Here is a 24,983-nt window from a genome sequence, read left to right on the forward strand (position 1 = left end):
TCATAAGCAGGTTAAGCTCGAAGATGGGCTATATCGGACTATATCTAGATATAGCCCCCATATAGACCGATCTGCCGATTTAGGGTCTTAGGCCCATAAAAGCCACATTTTTTATCCGATTTTGATGAAATTTGGGACAGTGAGTTGTGTTTGGAGATTCGACATCTTTCTTCAATTTGGCCTTGATCGGTCCAGATTTGGATATAGCTGCCATATAGACCGATCCGCCGATTTAGGGTCTTAGACCCCTAAAAGCCACATTTATTATCAAATTTAGCTGAAATTTGGGACAGTGAGTTTCGTTAGGAGATTCGACATTTTTCTTCAATTTGGCCCTGATCGGTCCAGATTTGGATATAGCTGCCATATAGACCGATCCTCCGTTTTAGGGTCTTAGACCCATAAAAGCCACATTTATTATCCGATCTTGATGAAATTTGAGACAGTGAGTTGTCTTAGGCCCTTCGACATCCTTCGCCAATTTGGCCTAAATCGGTTGAGATTTGGATATAGCTGCCATATAGACCGATCCTCCGATTTAGGGTCTTAGGCCCATAAAAGCCACATTTATTATTCGATTTTGCAGAAATTTGGGACAGTGAGTTGTGTTAGGCCCTTCGACATCCTTCGTTAATTCGGCCGAAATCGGTTCAGATTTGGATATAGCTGCCATATAGACCGATCCTCCGATTTAGGGTCTAAGGCCCATAAAACCCACAATTATTATCCGATTTTGATTAAATTTGGAACAGTGAGTTGTGTTATTCCCTTCAACATCTTTCGCCAATTTGGCCCTGATCGGTCCAGATTTGAATATAGCTACCATATAGACCGATCCTCCGATTTAGGGTCTTAGGCCCATAAAAGCCACATTTATTATCCGATTTTGATTAAATTTGACCCGGCCGAACTTAACGCCTTTTTACTTGGTATGAATTTTATGATTTTGGTTTTTTTTTTTGGAAAAACGTTCCTAAATCTCTTAAAAAATCACCCTTTTTATGTCCTCATTTGTCAAGTTCCTCGCCCAGTATAGGCACATAAAGGATAATATAAACCATTGTCATGCTATTGGAGCCATATCAGGTTATAAACCGATTCAGACCATACTTAGCATCTCCTATGCAAAAAAGAAGCCGTGGTTCCAAATTTCAGCCAAACCGGATACGAATTGCGCCCTCTATAGGCTCAAAAAGTATAATCGGGAGATCGGTTAATGTGCGAGCTATCAGGTTATGGACCATGCTTGGCACAGTTGTTGGAGATCATAACAAAAAAACTTCGGACAAAATTTTAGGCAAATCGAACGAGAATTGCGCCCTCTATAGGCTCAAGAAGTGTACTCGGAACATGGGTTTATATGGGAGCTATATCAGGTTATAAACCAATTTGGATCATACGTAGCATAATTGTTGAAAGTCAAAAGAAAAGATTTCATGCTAAATTTCAGCCAAATCGGATAAGAGTTGCGCCCTCTAGAGGCGCAAGAAGTCAAGACCCCAGACGGGTTTATATGACAGCTATATAAGGTTATGGACCGTACTTGGCACAAAATTTTAGCTAAATCAGACAAAAATTGCGGCTTCCAAGAGCTAAACATGTCAAATCGGGAAATCGGTTTATATGGGAGCTATATCCAAATCTGGATCGATATGGCTCATTTGCAATCTCCAAGGTTCCAATTTGATATCCAAATTCCGGATGGGGCAACTAGGGGGGGCGCCCCACCCCAAAACTTACCAAATATATAAATTTACACCAATCACGACAATATGGGACTCAAGTGAAAGGTGTTTAAGATAAGAAAACGAATCTGATATCCAATTGTGGGAACAAGTGTTTGGGGGACCACCCCAACCCCCAAAACACCCCAAAAATCGGCCATATTTACCAACCATGGCAATATGGGACTCATATGAAAGGTATTTGCGAATAGAATACGAATCTGATATCCAAATGTAAGACCAAGTTTCTAGGGGTCCCCCCTTCCAAACAGGTATTAAATACTGACTATGGTAATATGGAACTTAAATAAAAGGTATTTGAGTGTAAAATACGAATCTGATATCCAAATGTGGGACCAAGTTTCTGGGGGTCCAACCCTTCCCCAAAACACCTCAAAACAGGAATTATTTACTGACTATGGCAATATGGAACTTAAATAAAAGGTATTCGAGTGTAAAATACGAATTTGATAGCTAATTGTCGGACCAAGTGTTTGGGGGACCACCCCAACCCCCATAACACCCTAAAATCGGACAAATTTACGACCATAGCAATATGGGGCTCAAATGAAAGACCTTTGGAAATAAAGAACGAATCTGACATCAATGTTCGTGCAAAGTGTCCCACCCCCCTAACACCACTCAAATAGGAAGTATTTGCTGACCATTGGAATATGAGGCTCAAATAAGAGGTTTTTTACAATAGAACACGATATATATTTTCAAGGCCAAGTTACTGAACGGCAGCCCCATCCCCCAAAACGCCCCTTAAATCGGTCATAAATGCGATATCAATATTCGGCACCAACTGTCAAAGGGACGTCCCACCACCATAACAACCCTCAAATAGGATGTACTTGCTCACCAAGACAAATTGGGTCTTCAAGCCAGTGGAGCTCAATATTCATATTCATAGAGAATTGCGCTCTCCAAAGGCTTAAGAAGTCAAGACCCAAGATTGGTTTATATGGCAGCTATAACCGCTTATGGACCGATTAGGACCATACATCGCACAGTTGTTGGAAGTGATATCAAAACACTATGTGTAAAATTTCAGTCAAATCGGAAGAGAATTGCGCCCTCTAGAGGCTCAAGAAGTCAAGACCCAAGATCGGTTTATATGACAGCTATATCAGGTTATGGACCGATTTCAACCATACTTAACACCGTTATTAGAAGTGATATCAAAACACTATGTACTAAATTTCAGTCAAATCGAATGAGAATTGAGCCCTCTAGAGGCTCAAGAAGTCAAGACCCAAGATCAGTTTATGTGGCAGCTATAACAGGTTATAAACCGATTAGGACCATACTTCGCACAGTTGTTGAAAGTGATATCAAAACACTATGTACGAAATTTCAGTCAAATCGGAAGAGAATTACGCCCTCTAGAGGCTCAAGAAGTCAAGACTTAAGATCGGTTTATACGGCAGCTATATCAAAACATGGACCGATTTGGCCCATTTACAATCCCAACCGACCTACTCTAATAAGAAGTATTTGTGCAAAATTTCAAGCGGCTAGCTCTACTCCTTCAAAAGTTAGCGTGCTTTCGACAGACAGACGGACGGACGGACGGACAGACGGACGGATGGACAGATGGACAGACAGAAGGACATGGTTAGTTCGACTTAGAATATCACGACTATCAAGAATATATATACTCTATGGCGTCTTGGACGCATATTTCGAGGTGTTACAAACAGAATGAGTATACCCCCATCCTATGATGGAGGGTATAAAAAGGCGCAGCGGAGCGGGCCCGGTTCAGCTATTGGGTTGCCCAAAAAGTAATTGCGGATTTTTTAAAAGAAAGTAAATGCATTGTTAATAAAACTTAGAATAAACTTTAATCAAATATATAATTGCCATTTTGTTCGATAACTTTTTGCCATCTTCCTGGCAAATTTAGTCTTCCACGCTCATAGAACTTCTGGCCTTTATCTGCAAAAACTGAACCAAGTGCGATTTTATAGCCTCATCATTGCCGAAAGTTTTACCATTTAAGGAGTTCTGCAAAGATCGAAATAAATGGTAGTCTGATGGTGCAAGGTCAGGGCTATATGGTGGATGCATCAAAACTTCCCAGCCAAGTTCACTCAGTTTTTGGCGAGTGACCAAAGATGTGTGCGGTCTAGCGTTGTCCAGGGTGGAATATGACAGCTTTACGATTGACCAATTCTGGTCGCTTCTCCTTGATGGCTGTATTAAATTTGTCCAATTGTTGACAGTAAACATCGGAATTAATCGTTTGGTTCCTTCCACACCCAATCCCACCAAACAGACAGCATAATCTTCTTTTGGTGGATATCAGCCTTTGAAGTGGTTTGAGCTGGTTCACCATGCTTGGACCATGATCGTTTTCGACTAACGTTGTTGTTATGATTCGTTTTAAAAACGGATCGAATTCATTGCGTTTAAGGTGCATATCACAAGCGTTGATTCGGTTTGTTAAATGAATTTCTTTCAATACATGTGGTACCCAAATATCAAGCTTTTTCACCAGTCCAAGACTTTTTATGTGATAATGAACGGTTGATTTTGGTTTATTTAACTTCTCTCCTATTTCACGCTCAGTTACATGACGATCCAATTCGATTAATGCTTTGATTTGGTCATCACCAACTTCATTTGGATGACCGAAAAATCCGCAATTACTTTTTGGGCAACCCATAGTTTTGTATAAATTTTTAGCAGAATTCATGGGGGTGGGTACCCAAGATTCGGCCCGGTCGAACTTACCATGCTTTTATTTGTTTAAGAATATTTTTGTATATACCAACCACTCAATCAAATTTATTTCCCTTTCTTTTACATTTTTAATACCCCAAAAAACTTTTTGACCTCATTACTCCGATTTGTTTTTACTTTACTTTCGTTACCCAATTTAGAACATTCAAGTGTGTTTTTAAACGAATTTCAATTGATTTCAGTTATTTTTGACCAAAGCTAAGACCATGACATCCGTTTAACAAGAACTTGACATTTTCGATTGAGATAAAACACACAAACAATCGTTGAAAAACTAACCGAAACTAAAGACTTAAAGTCTTTAGATTCGGTTTGAGTTTGAGTTTTGGTTCTGCACGTGAGTTTGCCTAGTTTGTTAGTCAGACTGAGCACCTGAATCGCAGAGAACAGAGAAACAGGTTTTCATGGGCAAAAAAAAATCCCCACCAAAATACTCCACAGATATGCTCCACACGTCTATCACATACCGTGTGTTTTCGTGGCTTTGTTTTTACAACAAAAAAAAAAAAAAAACCAAAAATCCATTCTTCATCCAGGTCATTGGATTGGAGCGGTTTTTTTCAGCAGCGGAGGATGAGAACGGTGTTGATGGTAAACATTTTTAAATTTCTTTTGAAGTGTTGCCTAAATTGTCTTAGAAATTTTTGTTAACATTCGAAGGTAGTCTATTGGAAATGTCCCATCCCGGAGATTTATTTAGTATTTGCAACTCAAGAACCAAGCATTACATTAACCCATAAACATATTCCTCAGTATAATTTCCTTTTTGTTCTTCTTTAAGCCTTGTAGAAAGAAAGTTCTGAACTTACTCAGCTAATGTTTTTATTCATAATAAGTAGAATTATGTCCTATGAGAAGGACTTTATAATAAATAAGACATACAGTTGCACAAAGTTTAGCCTTTTACGAACCTCATGCATATCCCTTTGGGAATTTCCTGGCTGTCTCTATTAATAAACAAAGCAGCAGAAGAATGACAACAAATGGCAATAATGCAAAGAGTGGTGCAATGCAAGTATTTGCAGAAATGTGCATATTAAGTATGTACATTAGGGTGGGTGGGAAGAAATTCTGGAAAAAATTAAACATTTTGGGTTGCCCAAAAAGTAATTGCGGATTTTTTTAAAGGAAATTAAATGCATTTTTAATAAAACTTAGAATGAACTTTAATCAAACATACTTTTTTTACACTTTTTTTCTAAAGCAAGCTAAAAGTAACAGCTGATAATTGACAGAAGAAAGAATGCAATTACAGAGTCACAAGCTGTGAAAAAATTTGTCAACGCCGACTATATGAAAAATCCGCAATTACTTTTTGGGCAACCCAAATATTATGTGTCAATGAAAATTTCTTTATAACCTCCACCATGGAGGCCACCGTAGCACAAACATAAGCATGTCCGCCTATGACGCTGAACGCTTGGTTTCGAATCATAGCAAGAACCTCAGAATAAATAATCAGCGGTGGTTATCCCCTCTTAATGCTGGCGACATTTCTGAGGTACTTTGTGTCATGTAAAAACTTCTCCCCAAAGAGGTGTAGCACTGGGGCTCACTGTTCGGATTCAGTTATAACAAGGAAATGAGTGTTAAGTTCGGCCGGGCCGAATCTTGGGAAACAACCGCCATGGATTCTGCTAAAAATGTATACAGCTTAAATTTAATTGAAGGGCATCGAGATGATCGAGAGACCGGTTTACATGGCACCTATATCAGATTATAGACTAATTTGGACCGTAATGGCACAGTTGTTCGAAGTCTTAACAAAACACCGCATGCAAAATTTCAGCCGAATCGGACAAAAATTGCGACTTCCAGGATCTCGAGAAGTCAAATCGCGAGATCGGTTTACATGGGAGCTTTACCAGGTTATAGACCAATTTGAACCGTACTTGGCACAGTTATTGGAAGTCATAACGGAACATCACATGCAAAATTTCAGCCAAATCGGACAAAAATTGCGGCTTCCAGGATCTCAAGAAGTCAAATCGGGAGATTGGTTTATATGGGAGCTATATCAAGTTATGGACCGATTTAGATCGCAGTTGACACAGTTGTTGGAAGTCATAACGGAACACCACATGCAAAATTTCAGCCAAATCGGACGAAATTTGTGGCTTCCAGGATCTCAAGAAGTCAATTCGGGAGATCGGTTTATATGGGAGCTATATCAGGTTATAGACCGATTTGAACCGTACTTGGCACAGTTATTGGAAGTCATAACGGAACATCACATGCAAAATTTCAGCCAAATCGGACGAAATTTGTGGCTTCCAGGATCTCAAAAAGTCAAATCGGGAGATCGGTTTATATGGGAGCTATATCAGGTTATAGACCGATTTGAACCGCAGTTGACACAGTTGTTGGAAGTCATAAGGGAACACCACATGCAAAATTTCAGCCAAATCGGACGAAATTTGTGGCTTCCAGGGGATCAACAAGTCAAATCGGGAGATCGGTTTATATGGGAGCTTTACCAGGTTATAGACCGATTTGAACCGTACTTGGCATAGTTATTGGTAGTCATAACGGAACACCACATGCAAAATTTCAGCCAAATCGGACAAAAATTGCGGCTTCCAGGATCTCAAGAAGTCAAATCGGGAGATCGGTTTATATGGGAGCTATATCAAGTTATGGACCGATTTGGATCGCAGTTTACACAGTTGTTGGAAGTCATAACGGAACACCACATGCAAAATTTCAGCCAAATCGGACAAAAATTGCGGCTTCCAGGATCTCAAGAAGTCAAATCGGGAGATCGGTTTACATGGGAGCTATACCAGGTTATAGACCGATTTGAACCGTACTTGGCACAGTTATTGGAAGTCATAACGGAACACCACATGCAAAATTTCAGCCAAATCGGACAAAAATTGCGGCTTATAGGATCTCAAAATTCAAATCGGGAGATCGGTTTATATGGGAGCTTTACCAGGTTATAGACCGATTTGAACCGTACTTGGCACAGTTATTGGAAGTCATAACGGAACACCACATGCAAAATTTCAGCCAAATCGGACAAAAATTGCGGCTTCCAGGGGATCAAGATGTCAAATCGGGAGATCGCTTTATATGGGAGCTATATCAGGTTATGGACCGATTTGGGCCGCAGTTGACACAGTTGTTGGAAGTCATAACGGAACACTACATGCAAAATTTCAGCCAAATCGGACGAAATTTATGGCTTCCAGGGGATCAACAAATCAAATCGGGAGATCAGTTTATATGGGAGCTATATCCAAATCTGAACCGATATGGCCCGTTTGTAATCCCTAACGACCTACATCGATATTAAGTATCTGTGCAAAATTTCAAGCGGCTAGCTTAACGCGTTCAATCGCTATCGTGATTTCGACAGAAGGACGGACGGACATGGCTATATCGAATCAGAATATCGAGACGATCCAGATTCTTTATGGGGTCGCAGATCATTATTTCGAAGTGTTACAAACCGAATGACTAGGTTAGTATACCCCCATCCTATGGTGTTGGGTATGAAAAAAAAAACCGCAAAATTTTGATTTCAATGAAATTTAATTTTTTTCTGCATTCATGTTTCTATCCACCCTAATATTCTCATATAAACTTCAGAAAATTCACACGTCTCCATAGTTATTTGGTAGACAATGAATATGAATGAGAGTACAGACATACATTCCCATAAACCGCTGCCTGTGCAAACATTTCGCCTATGAACATCTTGAAGAATATTATCAAAAAGTTTGTTTACGAAAATTTATGTGAGTTTTAAAACTCGATATTAACAGAAAAAGTAGAAAGATGCCATAACAAAAAAAAAAACAAGGGGTCCAAAGGCTGCTCTACCACTATGCACATAGTCATCCACATAATTATTGCCCAGCATTGCTATCGGCTGACTGCAGATGAAGCAGCAGCAGCAGCAATACTCTTAGCATCTTTGCTGCAATTGTGTGGCATCAGTTGCAAAACTTAAATGAATGCGTTTTTTGTTTTCAATTTCAATTTTCACACAATCATTTTCATTTTTCGCAACGAAATGATGTTCTTTTTTGCTACATTTTTCTTGCAAAACAACAAAGATGATAGCGAAAAAAAAAACAAAGTTGTCTCCTGACTATCGATGTCGGCTGAGTGGGGTGGGGGGGGGGGGGAGGGGTGCATATCGTCATATATGCATATGTGTACGTGTGTGTGTTTTTATTTTTTTTTCCTTTATATCCATGGATCTTAATTAGTATTCGGCTGTGACATCAGATTATTGGGGTCATTTATTATTTTGTTTTGTTTTCTGCCTTCATTTTCGCTGTTTTGTTTTTTTTTTTTTTTTTTTTTTGTCATGCAAATTGCTGCGGCTGCTGCTTGTGTCGTTGTGCCAATTAAATGTTGGCATATTTTCCTGTTCGCCTTGTTTGTCATTTTCTTCAAAAAGTGGAAGTTTTAAGCTTTGCATAGTTGGTTGTCACTTTAAATTGAATTGAATTCCGATTTTCATTTATATTTCTCTGGGGCTGCATAAGTCGCCACTTGATAGCGTGAATTATGATAAATTATTTATGTGGCGTCAGTTGAATGGGACACACAAGAGCTGTTTAAGCAATTGTGTGAAAAATGATGTCCGTGAAGAAAAAATTTGAATATAACTTAGCCAAGACACAAACCTGACATTTTAACAGAGCCATGTTAAGTGATAAACAGAGCACTGTTAACTAATTTTCTTTTGTATTTTAAATAAAAAAAATCATTTTTAGCATTTTCTCACCAAATATTATATTAAACTATAAAATGCTTAACAATAGCTAAACCCTCAAACCTCTATGCCAACCATATTTTTTGAAGACCTATATGACCCCTTTTTTAAAACAACAATGCAGTGCACTCGTCATAGATAGGTGATACAAACCAATACCAGAATTAGCCCCTACCAAGAGCTTTTAGAATCAGAGGCCCGGGTCAGCTAGTACTTTATATGGTTGGAAATGGATATTTCGATTTGTTGCAAACGGAATGACAAAATGAATATACCCCCATCCTTCGGTGATGGGTATAAAAAACCTGTAAAAGTGTGTTAAGTTCGGCCGGGCTGAATCTTGGGAACCTACCACCATGGATTCTGCTAAAATATGGAAGCTATATCTGGTTATAGACCGAGTCGGACCATACAGTTGTTGAGAGTCATAACAGAACACTGTGTGCAAAATTTGCAGCCAAATCGGACAAAAATAGAGGCTTCCAGAGGATCAAGAAGTCAAATCGGGAGATCGATTTATATGGGAGCTATATCAGGTTCTTGACCGATTTAAACGGTACTCAGCACAGTTGTTGGAAGTCATAACGGAACAATACATGCTCAAACTCAGACAAATTGGTCAAAAAATGAGGCTTGGAAGGGCTCAAAAAGTCAAATCGGGAGCAAAATTTTAGCCAAGTGGGACAAAAATTTTTGCTTCCAGGGGCTCAAGAAGTTAAATCGCGAGATCGGTTTACGTGGGAGCTATATCTTAATGTGAACCGATGTGGCCCATTTGTAATCTCCATAGACCTACATCAATATACCCAATTTTCAAAAACGTCAGATCTCGGAGATACGTGCAGCGATTTGAGCGAAATTTTGTATGCCACCTTATGGCAAACACGAAATAGTAAAAAAATTGGGGGTTAAATAATGGGGGGAGGGGGGGGGGACCCCCCTCCCAAAACCCACCCGGAGATACTTGCACCGATGTGAGCGAAATTTTGTATGCCACCTTATGGTAAACACGAAATTGGAAAAACATTGGGGGTCAAATAAATGGGGGGAAGGAGAGGGGGGGACGCCCCGTCCCAAAACCCACCCGAACGGACATGTTTACCGATTGAGACAATATGGGTATCAAATGAAAGGTATTTAAGAGTAGAGTAAGAATTTGGTATACAAATTTCTCTCTTAAGTTTTGGGGGGGGGGGGGGGTTCCCCCACCACCAAAAAAGCCCCAAGAGGACATTTTCACCGCATTGGTATCAATTGAAAGATATTTGAGAGTAAAGTACGAACTTGGCATTAAAATGTTACCCTAAGTGTCTGGGGTCCATTCAGTTTGGACCAGATCAGTTCAGATTTGGATATAACTGCCATATAGACCAATCTCTCAATTTAAGGTCATGGGCGCTTAAATGGCGCAATTATTGTCCGATTTCACTGAAATTTGGGACAGTTAGCTGTGTTAAGCCCTTCAACATCTTTTTTTTTCAATTTACTTCAAATCGATTCAGATTTGGATATAGCTGCGATATATACCGATCTGCCAATTTAAGGTCTTGGGCCCATAAAGTGCGCATTTATTGTCCAAATTCGCTGAAATATTAGACAGTGAGTTGTGGTAGGCAACTTGATATTCTTCTACAATTTGGCCCAGATCGGTACAGATTTGAATATAGCTGCCATATAGACCGATCTCTCGATTTAAGGTCTTAGGCGCATAAAGTACGCATTTATTGTCCGATTTCACTGAAATTTGTGATGGTGGTATGTGTTAGGCAGCTTGATATTCTTCTAAAATTTGGCCCAGATCGGTACAGATTTGGATATAGCTGCCATATATACCGATCTCTCCATTTAAGGACATGGGCCCCTAAATGGCGCAATTATTGTCCGATTTCGCCGCAATTTGGGACAGTGAGTTGTGTTACGCAACTTGATATTCTTCTACAGATTGGCCCACATCGGTACAGATTTGAATATAAAGGGTGATTTTTTTGCGGTTAGGGTTTTCATGCATTAGTATTTGACAGATCACGTGGGATTTCAGACATGGTGTCAAAGAGAAAGATGCTCAGTATGCTTTGACATTTCATCATGAATAGACTTACTAACGAGCAACGCTTGCAAATCATTGAATTTTATTACCAAAATCAGTGTTCGGTTCGAAATGTGTTCATTCACCGTAACGTTGCGTCCAACAGCATCTTTGAAAAAATACGGTCCAATGATTCCACCAGCGTACAAACCACACCAAACAGTGCATTTTTCGGGATGCATGGGCAGTTCTTGAACGGCTTCTGGTTGCTCTTCACTCCAAATGCGGCAATTTTGCTTATTTACGTAGCCATTCAACCAGAAATGAGCCTCATCGCTGAACAAAATTTGTCAAAATTTGAACACATTTCGAACCGAACACTGATTTTGGTAATAAAATTCAATGATTTGCAAGCGTTGCTCGTTAGTAAGTCTATTCATGATGAAATGTCAAAGCATACTGAGCATCTTTCTCTTTGACACCATGTCTGAAATCCCACGTGATCTGTCAAATACTAATGCATGAAAATCCTAACCTCAAAAAAATCACCCTTTAGATGCCATATAGACCGATCTCTCGATTTAAGGTCTTAGGCGCATAAAGTACGCATTTATTGTACGATTTCACTGAAATTTGGGATAGTGGCTTGTGTTAGGTCACTCGGCATTTTTCTTCAAATTGGCCGAGATCGGTTTAGATTTGTATATAGCTGCCATATAGACCGATCTCCCCATTTAAGAGCTTGGACCCATAAAAGGCGCATTTATTGTCCGAAATCGCCGAAATTTGGAACAGTGAGTTGTGTTAGGCCACTCGACATCCTTCTTCAATTTGGCCCGGATAGGTACAGATTTGGATGTAGCTGCCATATGGACCGATCTCTGGGTTTAGGGCCTTGGGCCCATAAAAGGCGCATACCTGAGATGTTGCGTAACCAAAGTTTGGCCGATCTTAGCACGCTTTTATTTGTTCACTTGCTTTTTATGACATTCATAATTTGTCTTGATTTTAGATAAGAACTTAACACTCGATACCATTACTCATTGAGATTAAAAGACAAACTAATAATGCATGTGGGCTTAAATATTTGACCAGTATTCTAATATTATGGTCATTTTAATTTGAAGCAGGTGTTAAAAATTTCGTCTCTAAGACAAGCACCTGCAGGCGCCTTATGTAAAAAGCCTACTCAAAACTAGTTCGCATTAGAAATCGATTGGTAAGCATGGACCATAAGAAAAATTACCATACACGATTTGAATTTAACGGTAAGTCTTAAGTATCGATTACATCAAGCATTAAAGCAAAGACTAGAAATGAAACTGGAAAAATTTGCTATCATTATGCAAGCAAATTAGCAAAGAGAAAAAAAAAATGTGTGACCAGGAGTAGCAACCACAACAAATCGATCGCATTCCGTACATATGCCAACTAAACAAACAGTGGGGACATATCAACAGTCTGGCGGATGGATGGACACATGGATGTTTGGATGAATAAAAATAAATTAAAATCACTGGCAGCATGGACAAAAAAAAATACAGACAGCTTGCCTGTCTGCTTGCCAGCTAGTTGCCTTTGGGGGCCCTGGAACACTTGACAGCGTTTTGGGGTTGCTTAGGCGAACATGTGTGGTCGTCGCTTTTCAGCAGATTATCTAAACAAAACGCATATATTAATTACATAAACATAATTTATCGATCTGATAAATTAATTCAAGCAAATATTTCAAATTATTTTCATTTGCTTTCCCATTTTTTTCGATTTTTGCTTTAATTGATTTTATGGCAATTTTGTTGTTCTGGTGAAAAATAAAAATAATTGAATTTTTCAATATGTGTTCAAATGCGCGATATTGTAATGATACTGAAACTTTACAATTGACTTTTGAGGGTATGAAAGGAAAAGGTGAGTCAAACAGAATGTGGCCTTAAATCAATTCCGCCCATATTGATTTCGACCATATTGAACATAAGAGAAACCATTGTACAAAATTTCTGCAAATCGGATGAGAATTACGCCCTCTAGAGGCTCAATAAATCAAGATCTCAGATCGGTTTATATGGCAGCTATATCAGGATATGTACCGATTTTCGCCACACTTAGCACAGCTATTGGAAGTCATAACAAAACATTTCATGCAAAATTTCAGCCAAATCGGATGAGAATTACGCCCTCTAGAGGGTCAAGTTGTCAAAATCCCAGATCGGCTTATATGGCAGCTATACCAGATTATGCACCGATTTGAATCATACTTAACACAGTTATTAAAAGTGATACCAAAACACCACGTGCATAATTTCAGTCAAATCGGACGACAATTGCGCCCTCTAGAGGCTCAAGAAGTCAAGACCCATGATCGGTTTATATGGCAGCTATATCAAAACATGGACCGATTTGGCCCATTTACAATCCCAACCGACCTACACCCATAAAAAGTATTTGTGCACAATTTCAAGCGGCTAGCTTTACTACTTCGAAAGTTAGCGTGCTTTCGACAGACAGACGGGCGGACACGTGAAAAATTTCACTCAAATCGGACAAGAATTACGCCCTCTAGAGGCTCAAGAAGTCAGGATCCTAGATCGGTTTATGTGGCAGCTATATCAGGTTATGTACTGATTTGCGCCATACCTAGCACAGTTATTGGAAGTCATAACAAAACACCTCATTCAAAATTTCAGCCAAATCGGACAAGAATTACGCCGTCTAGAGGCTCAAGAAGTCAAGAACCCAGATCGGTTTATATGGCAGCTACATCAAAACATGGACCGATTTGAACCAAACATGGCGCAGTTGTTGGAAATGATACCAAAACACCTCATTCAAAATTTCAGTCAAATCGGACGAGAATTGCGCCCTCTAGAGGCCCAAGATCGGTTTATATGGCAGCTATATCAAACCATGGACCGATTTGGCCCATTTACAATTCCAAACGACCTACACTAATAGAAAGTATTTGTGCAAAATTTCAAGCAGCTAGCTTTACTTTTTCGAAAGTTAGCGTGCTTTCCACAGACAGACGGACGGACATATGCAAAATTTCAGCCAAATCGGACAAGAATTACGCCCTCTAGAGGCTCAAGAAGTCAAGACCCAAGATCAGTTTATATGGCAGCTATATCAAAACATGGGCCGATTTGGCCCATTTAGAATAGAGTAGAGTAGAGTAGAGTAGAGTAGAGTAGAGTAGAGTAGAGTAGAGTAGAGTAGAGTAGAGTAGAGTAGAGTAGAGTAGAGTAGAGTAGAGTAGAGTAGAGTAGAGTAGAGTAGAGTAGAGTAGAGTAGAGTAGAGTAGAGTAGAGTAGAGTAGAGTAGAGTAGAGTAGAGTAGAGTAGAGTAGAGTAGAGTAGAGTAGAGTAGAGTAGAGTAGAGTAGAGTAGAGTAGAGTAGAGTAGAGTAGAGTAGAGTAGAGTAGAGTAGAGTAGAGTAGAGTAGAGTAGAGTAGAGTAGAGTAGAGTAGAGTAGAGTAGAGTAGAGTAGAGTAGAGTAGAGTAGAGTAGAGTAGAGTAGAGTAGAGTAGAGTAGAGTAGAGTAGAGTAGAGTAGAGTAGAGTAGAGTAGAGTAGAGTAGAGTAGAGTAGAGTAGAGTAGAGTAGAGTAGAGTAGAGTAGAGTAGAGTAGAGTAGAGTAGAGTAGAGTAGAGTAGAGTAGAGTAGAGTAGAGTAGAGTAGAGTAGAGTAGAGTAGAGTAGAGTAGAGTAGAGTAGAGTAGAGTAGAGTAGAGTAGAGTAGAGTAGAGTAGAGTAGAGTAGAGTAGAGTAGAGTAGAGTAGAGTAGAGTAGAGTAGAGTAGAGTAGAGTAGAGTAGAGTAGAGTAGAGTAGAGTAGAGTAGAGTAGAGTAGAGTAGAGTAGAGTAGAGTAGAGTAGAGTAGAGTAGAGTAGAGTAGAGTAGAGTAGAGTAGAGTAGAGTAGAGTAGAGTAGAGTAGAGTAGAGTAGAGTAGAGTAGAGTAGAGTAGAGTAGAGTAGAGTAGAGTAGAGTAGAGTAGAGTAGAGTAGAGTAGAGTAGAGTAGAGTAGAGTAGAGTAGAGTAGAGTAGAGTAGAGTAGAGTAGAGTAGAGTAGAGTAGAGTAGAGTAGAGTAGAGTAGAGTAGAGTAGAGGAGAGCGTGTCAAAACTGAAAAAATTGAAGCACCTAGGAACCGAAGAAGTCAAATCGGGAGATCGGTTTATATGGGAGCTATATCATGTTTTTAACCGTTTGGCCGAAAATTGCGGCTTCCAAGGGCTCAAGATGTCAAGTCGGCACATCGGTTTATACATGGGAGCTATATCAGGTAATAGACCGATTATAACGGTACTTGGCACAGGAGTTGGAAGTAATAACATAACACTACATGCAAAATTTCAGCCAAATCGACAAAAATTGCGGCTTCTAAGGGCTTAAGAAATCAAATCGGGAGATCGGTTTATATAGGAGCTATATCAGGTTCTTGACCGATTTGGACCGTACTGGACACAGTTATTGAAAGTCATAACAGAACAATAAGTGCAAAATTTTCGCTACATTGGACAAAAATTACGGGTTGTGGGGGCTCAAAAAGTCAAATCGGGAGATCGGTTTATTTGGGAGCTTTATCAGGTTCTTGACCGATTCGAACCCTATTTAATACATTTGTTGGATGTCATAATAGAACACTATACGCAAAATTTCAAGCAAATCGGAGACAAATTGCGGCTTGTAAGGGCTCAAGATGTCAAATCGCGAGATCGGTTTATATGGGAGCTATGTCAGGTTATAGACCGATTTGGGCCTTACTTTGGCACAGAATATTTTTAGGTGTTACAAATGGAAGGACTAGAATAGTATACTATATTAGTATTGTGAAAATTGGAAATGGGAGTCCCAATAAATTTTGGAAATATAGGGACCTGCCAAACATCGCGCAGCAACCTAGAACCTTGGCATTTTTTCGCTAACACCTCAGCTCTTACCATTCCAAATTTTAAAAAAAAAAATCTGTACCCGGTTTCACACGTCATATTTTTAACTAGTTTTTTTCGGTTCTATCCCACTGTGCACGGTCTAATAGCCATTTGCAAGCTTTGATGATGTTTTTGTACCCTCCACCATAGGATGGGGGTACACTAATTTCGTCATTCTGTTTGTAACATCTCGAAATATGCGTCTCAGACCCCATATAGTATATATATTCTTGATCGTCGTGACATTTTAAGTCGAACTAGTCATGTCCGTCCGTCTGTCTGTCTGTCGAAAGCACGATAACTTTCGAAGTAGTAAAGTTAGCCGCTTGAAATTTTACACAAATACTTCTTATTTGTGTAGGTCAATTGAGATTGTAAATGGGCCAAATCGATCCATGATTTGATATAGCTGCCATATAAACCGATCTTGGGTCTTGTCTTCTTGAGCCTATAGAGGGCGCAATTCTTGTTCAATTTGACTGAAATTTTGTACATAGTGATTTGATATCACTTCTAGCAATTGTGCTAAGTATGGTTCAAATCAGTCCATAACCTGGTATAGCTGCCATATAAACCGATCTTGAGTCTTGTCTTCTTGAGCCTATAGAGGGCGCAATTCTTGTTCAATTTGACTGAAATTTTGCACATAGTGTTTTGATGTCACTTCCAACAACTGTGCGGAGTATGGTTCATATCGGTCCATAACCTGATATAGCTGCTATATAAACCGATCTTGGGTCTTGAATTCTTGAGCTTTTGCATATAGTGTTTTGATGTCACTTCCAACAACTGTGCGGAGTATGGTTCAAATCAGTCCATAACCTGGTATAGCTGCCTTATAACCCGATCTTGGGTCTTGACTTCTTGAGCCTCTACAGGGCTCAATTCTCATCCGATTTGGCTGAAATTTTGTACATAGTGATTTGATATCACTTCTAGTAATTGTGCTAAGTATGGTTCAAATCGGTCCATAACCTGATATAGCTGCTATATAAACCGATCTTGGGTCTTGATTTCTTGAGCCTCTAGAGGGCGAAATTCTTATCCAATTTGACTGAAATTTTGCACATGGTGTTTTGGTATCACTTCTAACAACTGTGCGGAGTATGGTCCAAATCGGTCCATAACCTGATATAGCTGCCATATAAACGGATCTTGGGTCTTGATTTCTTGAGTCTCTAGAGGGCGCAATTCTCGTCCGATTTGACTGAAATTTTGCACATAGTGTTTTGGTAGCACTTCCAACATTGATGCGAAGTATGGCCCATCGGTTTATACCCTGATATAGCTGCCATAAAAACCGATCTGGGATCTCGATTTCTTGAGCCTCTATAGAGCGCAATTCTCATCCGTTTTTGGACAGATTTTGAACAACGGCTTCTCCCATGGCCTTCAACATACGTGTGCACTATGGGCTGAATCGATCTATAGCTTGACACCGCTCCCATATAAACCGATCTCCCGATTTTGCTTCTTAAGCCCTGAATCGGACTATAACATGATATAGCCCCTCCTCCTCCGTTCACATTCATTATTCTTTCTTTGAGATACTTCAGTATCTTTGAGATACTGCGCAGGGAACTCGACAGATGCGTTCCATGGTGGAGGGTATATAAGATTGGGCCCGACCGAACTTAGCACGCTCTTATTTGTTTTGCATTTTTTTTTCATATGTTTCAAAAGAACATTTTTGCATGAAAATACCTTTGTTTGAAGAATGTTATCTTCGAAATGAAGCAATCAACATATCCACTTACCCTTTTGTCCTGTCCTTTTTCCCCAGATTTGTGGTTTGATAACACACACACACACGCACACAACCCTAAAAATAATTAATAATCTATTATTAAATTTACATCTTTGATCTCTGTTTTCGATATGTGTAGTTTACATTTGAACTTACAAAGGAAGACCCTTTTGTTCAAAGTCATGAAAGCTAAGGCTAGTGGCAATTGATTTCTTAGGGAACAGTTTGCTCCTTTTGTTTTCATAACTTTTAAACATGTTTTACTTTGATCTTAAGGCTAGCAAAAGTTACTTTACTTAGATATCGAAAGAGGAGGGCATGGAAAGAAAACAAATATGCAATTCTTTGAAAAATGTGAAGACTAATTGAAAAAACTGTGAAAAGAAAAGAGGTTGTGAGAAAAAAAGAAAACTTTTTGCAAAAAAGAAACAGAGAGGGCCTCAATGTGGTGCCGGGCTTATGAGACTCTAAGGCAAATTTCTACACAAACCAGTGACTCAATAGTCCAAATCAGATGCCTTTAAGATAAAGCTTCCCACTTATTCATCGTGTTGACATTTTAGTCGTTTTAGCCATGTCTGTCCTTCGGTCCGTCTGTCGAAAGCACCACTATTTTCGAAGGAGTATAGCTAGGCGCTTGAAATTTTGCACAAATATTACTTAGTAGTGTGGGTCAGTTGGGATAGTAAATGGTATAGATCAGTCCGCAATGGTATAGATCAGTCCGCAGGTTACCACCTCCAAAATTTTGTTCTACGACTTCTTACAGGCATGACAACTACCGTCCATGTCGGTCAATAACTTGATATACAACTAAGTTTCCCATGAACATTCCATTTAGGAACAGGGGATGCTTTTCCCATATCAATCAAGCTTGAGCTCAATGCTAAGGGACCTCCTTTTTTATGCCGAGTCCGAACGGCGTGACGCATAGCGACACCACTTGGTAGAGAAGTTTTAACATGGCAGGATACCTCACAAATATAGCCAGCTTTAGAAATGGGTAGAGATGGGTTTCTACCGGGTAAATACCCAACGATTGGGTATTTATCGTTATTCAAACAATTTTTAAACAATTTTTTTTTATTTTTTGCATATAAACCTGACCTTCTGATAATCTAAAATCGGAATTTGGTTATATACTAGCTGGACAGAGTCCGCTCCGCTGCGCCTTCTTTAACTCTCTAATATCTATTTAGGGTTGGGTCACTTCGCCTTGAATGTGGATATCGAGCTACTGTAGCCTATGTCCACCTATGCCGCTGAACGCCTGCGTTCTAACCCTGGCGGAAATTCGGTTAAAAATTTAAGGCGGTGCTGGCGATATTTGCGAGGTACCATACCATGCATGGTCATGTAAAAAATTCTCCACAAAGAGGTGTCGCACTGAGGGACGCCGTACGGGCTTGGCTATAAAAAAGGTCCCTTATCATTGAGTTAGGGTAATGTTCCCATTATGGGAGGGCTGGCACCTCAGACCTTTCGACTCAAACATGGATATCAAATTCGTGCTGCACTTTCAAATCCCTTTAAGTTGTGCCCCATATTGCCATGGCCGGTAAATGCGAATCGTTTGGAGGGGTGTTTTAGGTTTGGGGCGGCCACCGGCACTTTGCACTAAAAAGGTCTCTTATCATTGAGTTTAGACTTGAATCGAAAAGCACTCATTGATGTGTAAGAATTTGCCCCTTCTCGGTTCCGGTTCCTGGTCTTCCTTAGGATAATGTTCTCATTGTGGGAGGGCTGGCACCTCAGACCTTTCGACTCAAACATGGATATCAAATTCGTGCTGCACTTTCAAATCCCTTTAAGTTGAGCCCCATATTGCCGTGGCCGGTTAATGCGAATCGTTTGGAGGGGTGTTTTAGGTTTGGGGCGACCGCCACCGGCACTTTGCACTGAAAATTCCTTATTGATTCCCAACGGAAATGAAGTTCAGTTTAGGGGGTGCTTTAGGGTGTACCCCAAAACACTTGGCTCCAAAATTGGATATCAAATTCGTTTTGTACTCTCACATACCTTTCATTTAAGTCCCATATTGTCATAATGGGTCAAATAACCCATTTGATGTATCTTTAGAAGGAAAAGCGCCACCTAGAATTGAACGCAAATTTGAATGCCATATTCGTAATCTACTCCCTTATACTTTTTTATTTGAGTTTTTTATGCCATATTTGTAATTTATTGTGTAATACTTTTCATTTGAGTCCCATAATGACATGAACTTTGAATATATCTGTTTAGGGGAGTTTTCGGATTGGGGGGGGGGGGCGTTGGGTACTTGGACCCAAATATTGGGTTGCCCAAAAAGTAATTGCGGATTTTTCATATAGTCGGCGTTGACAAATCTTTTCACAGCTTGTGACTCTGTAATTGCATTCCTTCTTCTGTCAGTTATCAGCTGTTACTTTTAGCTTGCTTTAGAAAATAAGTATAAAAAAAAGGATATTTGATAAAAGTTCATTCAAAGTTTTATTATAAATGCATTTACTTTCTTTTAAAAAATCCGCAATTACTTTTTGGGCAACCAATATTAAAAACGATATTCGTTTTCTGGTCTCCAATACCTTTCATTTGATGCCTTTATTGTGCCCATCGGACCACTTCCTGATATGGGTGGCGTTTTTGGGGTAAGGCGGAGGGTCCGCTTCCACCCGATATCTAAAAATTATATAGCCTATGTTTCCTTCCAGACAAACGTATAGAACCTATGAAAATTTTAAGAAAATCGGTTCAGCCAAGTATCATATAGTCATAAGGGGTCTAAAGGCGTCTTTGAGCGGTGGCGTGATCTCCTTTACTTCGATCTAATTTTGTATGCCAGATTCATTTCAGCCACATATTGAAATGAACATCCAATATGTCTGTTTGGGGGAGTTTTGAGGTTGGGACGGCCCATAGGTACTTAGACTCAAATTTTAATACCATATTCGTATTCTACTCTCCAATTCCTTTCATTTGATACCTATATTGTCGCGATCGGTCCACTTTTGATTTTGGATTGTGTTTTTTTGCATAAGGGGGAGGGTCCGTCCCCCTTCCTATACCGAAAAATTATATAGCCTATGTTTCCATCCAGATCAACCTACAAAATAAGCGAAAATTTCGAGAAAATCAGTTCTGCCGTTTTTCAGTCTATACGCAACAAACAAACCGAGTCCCATATGTCCGTGATTGGCTAATATGCCCGTTTTGGGCGTTTTTGTAGGGGTGAGGTGACCCCCCTATACTTCGACATGAATTTGTATACCAGTTTCATTATCTACTCCCGCATACTTTTCACTTAATACCCATATTGTCCTTAACGGTCCACTTTTGATTTTGGGTGGTATTTTTGGGGTAACTGTGGAGGGTCCGTCCCCTTCCGTTATCAATAAATTATAAAGCCTATTCCTACCTCGTGGCCATATTCGTAATCTACTCCCGAATACCTTCCATTTGAGTTCCATATTGTCATAATCGTCAAATAAACCTATTATAAGGGGTTTTGGGGCTGGGGCGGCCCCCCAGGTACTGGGACCCAAATTTTATCTTTCCGTTTGCAACACATATATATATTCTTGATCAGCGTAAAAATCTAAGACGATTTAGACATGTTCGTCCGTCTGTCTGTAACTTTGCACAGATTTTTTTTGGTCCATAAGCAGGTTAAGTTCAAAGGTGGGCCATATGGGACTGTATCTTGATATAGCCCCCATACAGACCGATTCGCCGATTTAGGGTCTTAGGCCCATAAAAGCCAAACTTATTATCCGATTTTGCTGAAATTTGGGACAGTGAGTTGTGTTAGGCCCATCGACATTGTTAGTCAATTTGGCCCGGATCGGTCCAGATTTGGTTATAGCTGCCATATAGACCTATCCTCAGATTATGGGTCTTATGCCCATAAAAGCCACACTTATTACGCGATTTTGCTGAAATTTGGGACAGTGAGTTAAATTAGGCTCTTCGATATCCTTCTTCAATTTGGCCCTGATCGGTTCAGATTTTGATATAGCTGCCATATAGACCGATTTCTCGATTTAGGGTCTTAGGCCCATAAAAGCACCACTAATTATTCGATTTTGCTGAAATTTAGGAGAGTGAGTTGTGTTAGGCCCTTCGACATATTTCTGCAATTTGGTATAGATCGGTGCAGATATGGATATAGCTGTCATTTAGACTGATTTCTCGATTTAAGGTTTTGGGCCCATAAAAGGCGCATTTATTATCCGATGGCGCCGAAATTTGAGACAGTGAGTTGAGTTAAGCCCCTTGACATACTTCTGCATTATGCCACAGATAGGTCTAGATTTGGATATAGCTGCCATATAGATCGATCCGCCGATTTAGGGTCTTAGGCCAATTAAAGTCATATTAATTATCCGATTTTGCTAAAATTTGGGATAGGGAGTTGTGCTAGACCCTTCGACATATTTCTGCAATTTGACCCTGATCGGTTCAGATTTGGATATAGCTGCCATATAGACCGATCCGCCGATTTAGGGTCTTAGGCCCATTAAAGTCATATTTATTATCCGATTTTGCTAAAATTTGGGACAGTAAGTTATCTTAGGCCCCTCGATATCTTTCTTCAATTTGGCCCTGATCGGTTCAGATTTGGATATAGCTGCCATATAGACCGATCCGCCGATTTAGGGTCTTAGGCCCATAAAACCACACTTTTTATCCGATTTTGTTGAAATTTGGGACAGTGAGTTATCTTAGGCCCTTGGACATATTTCTTCAATTTGGCCTAGATCGGTGCAGATTTGGTTATAGCTGCCATATAGACCGATCCTCCGATTTAGGGTCTTAGGCCCATAAAAGCAACATTTATTATCCGATTTTGCTAAAATTTGGGACAGTGAGTTGTCTTAGGCCCTTTGACATGTTTCTTCAATTTGGCCTTGATCGGTCCAGATTTGGATATAGCTGCCATATAGACCGATCCGCCGATTTAGGGTCTTAGGCCCATAAAAGCCACATTTATTATCCGATTTTGCTGAAATTTGACACAGTGACTTATGTTAGGCTTTTCGACATCCTTCTCGTATATCAGATCGGTTTATTTTATGATGTAGCTACTGTACTTAATAATATTTGGTCCAAATCGGAACATATTTCGATATAACTGCTATGGGACATAAGGTATGCAATTTTTACCGGATTTTGATGAAAGGTGGATTACATATGTAACTTGTTGTTTTTGTTTAAGGCTTAACTATGTGTCTCCTATTGTTGCTGGTGTCATAGGTTTGACATCACTATCATAAATCTACAATGGTCAGTCAAGTCTACTGGCATAGCCCAAGGGTAAGACCTTTGGCAAATACAACCAGCAAATACTCTCTGGAGCGATTAAATGCAAATACTCGTACATAAGCTCTTTATCTTTGATGTCGACATCAATTGGTATTGCTATCGAAGGTTCATCTTGGTGCTGGCTGCCTTACAAATAACACCATGACAATGCACATCTTGCTTTGTCGGTCTGCATTGTTTTTGTGTTTTTGCCCTGCAAATGAAATTAATTTCAATTTTTCTCCAATCTCCTCTCGAGTTTGGCCATAGCCACAACCCCATCATCGTCATCATCATCATCATCAGTATCTGAGAGGGATGTGGTTTGTGGTTAGTTTCTAGCTTAGAAAAATTGTGTTTCTTGCTCCAAGGTTTGATTGATTTTTTTTTGCTTTTTTTTTTTTTGCTCCATGTATGTGAGGGCATTTTCATAACAAATCTTTTTGCTCCATTAGAAAAAAACTGATGCAAGGAAGAAAAGATAGTAGGAGGAAATTTGAAAATCTCATAACATGACCACATATTAAGTTTGGGGGTGGTGGGGAAAGCACCACAGGGCACCAGCAGCAACAAGAAATCATGCATTTGAATAATCTTTGGTGCAATACTAAGCACTGCATTGACCATGACTGGCATTGTCCATAATCAAATGAGATTTTCAGGAAAATTTGTTATTCTCTCATTTTCGATTTAATGCAAATACTTTTCCAGGTCGAAGGACAGAGGATTACAGTACATGCAATTTCTTTTCATATTAACTTGGAACAAATCGATAAATCGTTTGGCAACCATATTTATGGAATTCATGCTGGGTACTTAGAATGAAATCAATTTTCTTTTTCGTGTTTATAGTTTGGAAAATAATAAAAATTTGCAACGAAGGACACAATCATTTGTTGGCATTCATTTTGAAAATCTCAATTGTCTATAGGACAATTGAATTGCCATAGAGATTTGAAAATATTGTAAATCTATAATAATGAACTAAGAGGAGGAATAGTGAGATGGAAAAGAAAAAAAAGTTGGAAATGGAGGGAAAAGGACTTTCCATATCTTCACTCTTGGATGCAATACAAAAACATTACACCAGTCAAATGGTAGCCATTTGTATGAACCGGATTGACTCGATGGAGTTCTTCATTGGCAAGGAGTGCCGCCTCAGTATACAACTCACAGCTATAGTCTAGAGGCCTCAAATCGCAAAAAACGAAGCGGCCAATGGACTGGGCCATTTCTCGGGTTCAAGTACTTTTCAGCTAATCCCCTGTAACGCGTGCTGTGTGGCTTATGATACCGTCCTGTTGAAACCACATGTCGTCCAGGTCCATATCTTCCAATTCAGGTTAAAACCAGTAAGGAAGGGCAAAAGTCGGGCGGTGCCGACTGTATGATACCCTACACCTACCCTATAAGTACAATGTGGAAGCTATATCCAATTCTGAAACAATTTTGATGGACGTCGCACAGTGGGCCAAATGGCAAAAAAATTGGAAATAAGTCTACAACTTTTTATCTGTTGATTTTAGCCATACAAAATGTTCTAGACATTTGTAGAGGAGGACATAGGCTTTCAGAAAAGTGCTGTTGTTGGTCCATATCTTTAATACAGGGTGAGCTACAGGGTGTCAAAGTTGACCACTTTTGACTTCTCCAAGCTTCTGGGGGCCATAACTTTTGATCTACTCAACCGATTTACATGATTTAGGACTCTAGAGAAAGAGCTTGACAAGATCTAAAAAACTTATGCATAAAGTACCATGCCATCGTGTACTGTTAAGGAGTTATGAATTGTTTAA

The 24,983-nt window shown here is 39.6% G+C and overlaps 1 protein-coding gene across 4 annotated transcripts in view; it reads right to left on the reverse strand.

Annotated features, from left to right (window-relative positions):
- Window positions 1-24,983, reverse strand: part of LOC106091103 (uncharacterized) — a 316,167-nt gene that overhangs the window by 265,177 nt on the left and 26,007 nt on the right. For 3 of the 4 annotated variants that reach the window (XM_059360638.1, XM_059360639.1, XM_059360637.1), the window contains exon 2: window positions 17,915-17,979. The exons of the other annotated variant lie outside the window; for it this stretch is intronic. The gene's annotated coding sequence lies outside the window, so the exon portion shown is untranslated. The remainder of the gene's footprint in view (window positions 1-17,914; window positions 17,980-24,983) is intronic. 4 annotated transcript variants of the gene reach the window in all.

The sequence above is a fragment of the Stomoxys calcitrans genome, chromosome 1 (assembly GCF_963082655.1).
Source record: "Stomoxys calcitrans chromosome 1, idStoCalc2.1, whole genome shotgun sequence".
NCBI classification, from domain to species: Eukaryota; Metazoa; Arthropoda; class Insecta; order Diptera; family Muscidae; genus Stomoxys; species Stomoxys calcitrans.